The sequence below is a fragment of the Triticum dicoccoides genome, chromosome 2A, assembly GCF_002162155.2.
Source record: "Triticum dicoccoides isolate Atlit2015 ecotype Zavitan chromosome 2A, WEW_v2.0, whole genome shotgun sequence".
NCBI lineage: Eukaryota > Viridiplantae > Streptophyta > Magnoliopsida > Poales > Poaceae > Triticum > Triticum dicoccoides.
Genome location: NC_041382.1, coordinates 778,450,350 through 778,456,770, shown reverse-complemented (window position 1 = coordinate 778,456,770; position 6,421 = coordinate 778,450,350). Strand labels below are relative to the sequence as shown.

The 6,421-nt window shown below is 42.1% G+C and overlaps 1 long non-coding RNA gene across 1 annotated transcript; it reads right to left on the bottom strand.

Annotated features, from left to right (window-relative positions):
• Window positions 1-2,141: 2,141 nt before the first annotated feature.
• LOC119352484 lies at window positions 2,142-2,690 on the bottom strand. Its single transcript, XR_005170177.1, has 2 exons — window positions 2,578-2,690; window positions 2,142-2,443 (listed from the first exon to the last, which is right to left on the bottom strand). It is a non-coding gene; the product is annotated as an uncharacterized LOC119352484 (long non-coding RNA).
• Window positions 2,691-6,421: the final 3,731 nt, after the last annotated feature.

Sequence of the window (6,421 nt, the reverse complement as noted above, 5' to 3'; positions counted from 1 at the left end):
GGCTTGCTTGCTTTAAGTGTGTGTGTCTGGTTTGAGCTTAATTTTGTTCAACCAAAAAAAAAGTATAGCTAAGCTGAAAATTGAGTTAAGGTTTAGCTTGCCCATGAATTGACTAACATTGGCCAGAAAAGTACTAGAGTCGGTAAAAACAAAAAACATTGGCGTTGGATTCATGTTCAAAAGATAATATGTAAAAATGGAATTGCCAAAGGATGCAAGCTTGGCATCATTAACATAAATCCGCAAATGGCATTACTTGCTAATGCTACAGCCGCTTGGGTTTCCCGTGCCTCCAGCCAGCACCGCCACCGGTCTGCCTCGTCTTCTCTGGTCTTAGGGCTATGGAGGCGTGATGGATCCTGACTCTTGTCGGCGGGAGGGCTTCGTTGTTTATGTCCTCTTGATTGTTTGTAGGATTTGTGTCCTGGTCAAAGAGGCGAGGCGGTGGCGGCTCTTTGAAGATGAAATAAAGTTCTCCCCATGTATCCTCCGTCCCAGTGGCGCTTCTAGTGTCGTCACAGGCTGTGTGGAGGTTTGTCTTCGAAGAATCTCATGGGATTCTGTCGGCGTTTGTCTTCGGTGGATCCACTTGAGTCTGATCTTCATTCGTGTGTCTAAATGTTGGATCCTTCTGATCTACGCTTCTCTTCATCGGCGTCAGATGTTGTTCTGATGCGCTGGTCCTATAGGGTCTTAACACGACGACTTTTCGATTGTCTATTACGCCAAGGTTTGCCTGGCTCCGACGAGGGATAGGCTCGCTCCAGTGCTCGTAGTCATCGCTAGGTAGTCTATAGACAAATATGGCGGAAGTTTATTTTTACTTCTGGTGTTCTTTGTCTTACCTTGATTGTTAATGAATATATCGAAAGTTTTTTCACACAAGAACTAATACAATAGAAAATACTGCACATAATCCTAAAAAATAAATATTGCACATGCCTATGACCTTTGCCACCACGCATGTACTTTTCTGTAACAGGATGAAAATAGTAGCTCCAGGAAAGAACAGAAACACCCACACGCTGTCCACCAAAGGCAGGGGACGACTGTTAATAGTACCACCTCGCTAGATGGGTGACTCCCGCACCAACATATAAACCCAGCACCCATCGTGCGCATCGGCCGAGCGTGGTGGCGTGCGCTTGTGACTCCAGCCTTGGAGGGCCAGGGAGTTGGTATGTGGGTTGGTGGGCTCGAGCCCGTGGCATTAATGTTAAAGTTCGCCCTGCTGTCTGCAAACGGTAGGAGGAAGACGAGGGCTCCTTGATGGGCGCTCGGACGCATCGTGGCTGTTTATGCCCGATCGTGTGTTTCGGTGAAGTCGTCATCGGAAAAGATCTGATGGCTGGCCCAAGTGTGGGTTTGGTCCTAGGGGCCATCGGGCGCTTGTGCCGTGGGAATTGTTCCCCGGCCGTAGCCCATTATGATCTTTGGGTGTCCACGGACGACGGGCTCAAGCGTTGCTTGCGCCGGTCTCGTGGCACGCGGGTTCGCTCTAGGTCAATCAGTTGAGGGAAGGCCGAAGTAGTTCTGGTTTCGGAAATCAAGGCAGATAAGCTATGGTGTCCTATAATCCTCTCCCCTGAAGGGTTGTTAGATTACCAAGTCCGCAAGGAATGGGAAATAGGACCTTTAAATCAATGCAAGTAAGGGCTGATTAACCTAAAGAAAAGAGTGCATGCATCAGAAAACACCAATATCAACTCCCTTTTTTCTTCTTTTTTTTTGCTATTTGTCCGTTCGATGTTGCCAGGACCAGAGTTGGTGTTGGTGAAAAGTTACTGAAATATTTTGAGCCAGTCGGTTCGATGTTGTGAGGACTAGGGTAGTGTTGGTGAAAATCCCCGAAAAGCTCTGCTCGAGATGCCCAAAATCGTCAAGATCATTCAGGGGGGGCGTTAGCGCCAAAGTTTCAGCACCTCATTCCCACCGCATCGTGACTATCATGGTTGAGTCTCCAACTATATACATTGTTGATGTTCTTTGACTCATCATTCAAAATTATGCATTCCTTGTGTACTCCATTATTTTGTTTTAGTGCATGATGACATGAGCAAGCAAGCATGAGCAAAAAACCAATATCTAGAATGACCCCACGGCAAGGCCTTATAAGATATTGAAACAATGACACAGTTCAATAAAAATTGAGATAACTTTTATTAGAACAAGTACGGACTTCAAAAGAAAACAACAAAATATTCTCTTTCCAATTAATTAACACTTTAAAAAGAAGACATTCAATTTCATGGGGATGGGAGGTTAAAGAGGCGCCCAGGGATGTGTTTTTTGCACTCTTTCTGGCACTCATCCAATGATGGATAGCAATCATCCACCACTAGACACCAGTAACAACAATTACCCGGGCTGCAATCTCTATGATGGACGCACAATCCGCCTGGTATATTGATTTTCTCGTTGTCCATGCCCTCGGTGGTTCGGCCTGTGGAGTGACAAAATAAACAAAACTGACAATTATATATTAAAACACAAACTAAAGACATGAATGAAAGAAACACATGAGAAAAATCAGGAAGCAAATAGCTTCATTGTGTAGTCTGTGCTAGTGTGACTTACACTGCGCATGAAAAGCAAAGCACACGAGCAACAGTTGGGAGAGCAGCAGGGCTATTGCACGCGTTTGATTTGTGGGCTTCTCCATCGAGATCGATAATGTGGTGAATGTTAGGTTCATATGTATGCTAGTCAACACTACCAAATATGACACCCTCGTTTTATATAGATACTGGTAAATGTGTATGATTCAATGCACATTGATATTGGATAGAGTATTAACTGTACACATATATTAGGTAGGATACTATTTGCGCATTAATTGTTTAATTAAGATTGGTGTTGATATTTGGTATGATATTAATTACGTGTTAAATATGTTAAGCACTCACCAATTGCTATGGACTTGGACCAGGTAGCTTGGTATCTCGGTTTTTCTTGTCTGGTTTTTTTTGCCTCACCTCCCACTTAATTTTTCTCACTCACATTAAAAAACCAAATCACACTAAAGAGAGATCTTATTTTCGTCCTTCAATTCAATCAAGTAAATAATAGGTAATTAAGAATTCATAAATCGCACCATATATGTGAGATCACCTTCCTAAAAGATAGACATAATTTTTTTCTCAATAATCTTTCAAAATAAAATTAGGTATTACTCAATAAGAAATCGGTAATTTCGCTCACTATGTCATTTATAATATTATTATCATTATCTCTGCTATTAATTGACAATCACAATGTTCCTAATCTATACCAATATAAAAAGACCCAAATGGGTAGACCTAATTAATCTTGGTCATCAAATCATGTCAATCCAACGACCTAGATTGCTTCAATGTCGAGCGCTCAACACGTTTAGCGTGCATTTAATTTTATGCCAAATATATTGCTAATCACCTAATAACACGCAAACAATATCCTATTTAATATTCGCATGCACTTAATATACTTTCAGATCAATGTGAAATGCATTGGATGTACACATTGACTAGTACAACAAAAATAACATATATTTTTTTCCTATGGGCATACGCTTCCGCACACCCCTAGGAAGTGCGACACCGTGGAGGAACTCATGGTCGGGCCTGATGCCGGTGCGATGCTCGAGAATGCCAGGGCATGAATCACGGCGTCAAGGACATCCGTGGTGGAAGGCGGGTCGCGGACCACCACGTACAGGCGTTCGTGGACGCAGTCATATGATATTTCTTATCAGTAATGCAGAGAGCCAGATAGGCTACATTCTCAAATCAAATGTGTCCATTCAAATGTCAAGAAATTCATTAAGCAAATGTTTCCTACAGTACTCGGTAGTCTTCATCGTCATTCATAGCAGCCACGCAGGCGAAAATATATTGGAAATCAAGCGCTGAATTAGTTGAAAAATCAAACCATTAATACAATTAATTAGCTAGACAGTAATTACATATGCAATTAATTAGGTCCATTTGAATAGAACTTTTTCCCACCAAATCAATTTGGAAACCGAGTCACTAATGCAATTAATTAATTAGATGGACATTTTATTATGTCTGCAGATAATTGGAAGTAGCGAATTTTTCCAATTAGGCAAATAATTAATTAATTTGGTTGCTAGTTAATTAGGTAAACAGAGAATTATGTAGGTTGTTAATTATTTGTGGAATTAATTAATTAAGTAAGCAATTAATCATGCTGAATTATTTTGAACGCGCTTGCGATAAGGATGATCAACATACTCTGAACGACATGGTCGAGCACCGCTTGCCAACACGAACAACGACAACCATGCACTCATGATATGGGCGACCTAGCATTGACCAAGATGAATGTTGACCAAGCTCTGCATGATGTCCACACGCTAACGGTTGCCGAAATGTTCGTGGGTGAGGACAACACGAACTACATTGGTCAGGTGGTTCATGCTATAGTAGAAAAGACTTCCATGAATAGAAGGAAAGAAACTAAAGCAATCAAGTGGTCCACGGTGTTGGAGAAGGAGAGCGTTCCAAAAAGAAAGCGAAAAAAAGAAACAGTATTCTAGAAAAGAAGTAGGAACGAGAACTAAAGCTGGCGAGGAAGGAGGAAGAAGAAGATGAGCCGACGCTGACGAATGCACTGATGTTGACATGGTGATGGTTGGCGCCAACGAAACAAGTTGGCAAAGTGGTTTGGAGTAGAAAATGTAGGGGAGGACGAGGAAGAGAAGAACGCCGATTATCCTTCCTAGCAATGAATGGTACGTGGGCTAGAGGTGGAGCTTATTGGTGTTTACCAATGTACGTTCGAGAATGATCTTTATAGTTATTTGTTGTTCTGTGTCAATAGTATATATTAGTTTAACCCACTTTATTATCTCTACTACTATAGTACACAAATTTTTGAACCTGTATTAGCTATCCGGCAAGACCCTGGAGCAGTTACAAGCCATAGATTTGTTCCAGAAGCTAAACATCCATCGTTTATCAGTGCCCAGCTCAAAAGATCCAACGGTTGATAATTCTTGGATTCGCTATGTACGGACAGGCACCAAGGCGACTCCACCAGCTTTCTGGAATGCTTCAAACCGATCCACACACATGCTAGTGCAGAAGTACGTAAGATCTTTTGTGGATGTTTAGAACTTCAATGCTCAATGGCTGGATGCTTAGAAGATCCGGCAAACAACAATGATAGACTATAGCTTTCTTTAAAACAATAATAAGCTATAGCTTTTATACAAATCAAAGCACTGAAATGTTTGTATCCACCAAACATTTGAACGCAGCAACTTGACACTTCGACGAAATTTATCACTTAAAGGCTTGCATACTACTCCCTTTGTATCAAAATATAAGATGTTTTTGTTTTTCAAATAAACTCGCAATGTGTTCATACTAAAAAGAATTAGTGGAGAACACGTGCATAGCACGTACCTTCTACTAGTATTGTAAATATGAAATTTTTCATCCCTGTTGCAACGCATGACAAAGGCGAGGTGGCCGTCATCTGGTTTTAAAGGAGGAGGCCCAGACGAGAAATGTCACCCTACAGCGGGAAACCGAGCGGGAAGGGGAGGATCCGATAAAAAAGAGAAGTGTGCGTCATGGGATGGATTTATGTGCGGGCCCGTGTGCTAGAGATAACATGGTGGATAGTCCGGACAACCATATTTCTCCCTCACATATGGTCAGGATTTGGGGGTGTCAAGACGGTTGAATTTTGGGGTGCCTACTGAGCGCCCGTTTGATGTCCAAACATGACCGGACATATGAGGCAGAAATAAGTTTTGATCTTGGAGACGACCTTAATAATTTGTTTGATCATTTCTATATGCATTATAGTCTGTAGCAACGCACGTGCGTTCTGGTAATAATCACAATTGTTACGCGTAAAAATAATTATCAGGTTAATTTAATAAAATTATATGAATTATTATTTTGTTATCTGCAACTTAAATGCAGCACTACGCGTCAGCCTCGTGAGCAGTTGGATTAACAGAGGGTCTTTCTTGTTACAATTTTTTCGCAATAGAGATCTTGTTATAATTTCTGTTTTTTTTCAACAGAGGTTTCGTTGGATTTTCATTTTTGAAACAGAGGTCTCGTTGGAATTTTTTCTTGCAATATAGATCTTGCTACAGTTTTTTTACAACAAAGACCCTGTTGCAAAAACTCGTTGTGACGGACAAGCAACAAGCAGTAACGACTTTGCCCGAAAGAAAGGCCGGTGCTCCCTTGGGACGGCGGAGCGATGATGGACACAACTCCTCGTGGTGGACACGGACACCGGTGCTCCACCGGGGCGATGGATGCAGGTTGGGTTTGGGCACCCCGCGACGGCCGACGCTCATGGTAGAGGCGGGAGGCAATGGTGACACTCTTGAGGGGATTCACATCTAGAACCCGCAAACACATGAGTTGTGGTGGTAGGGGAGATTGCAACA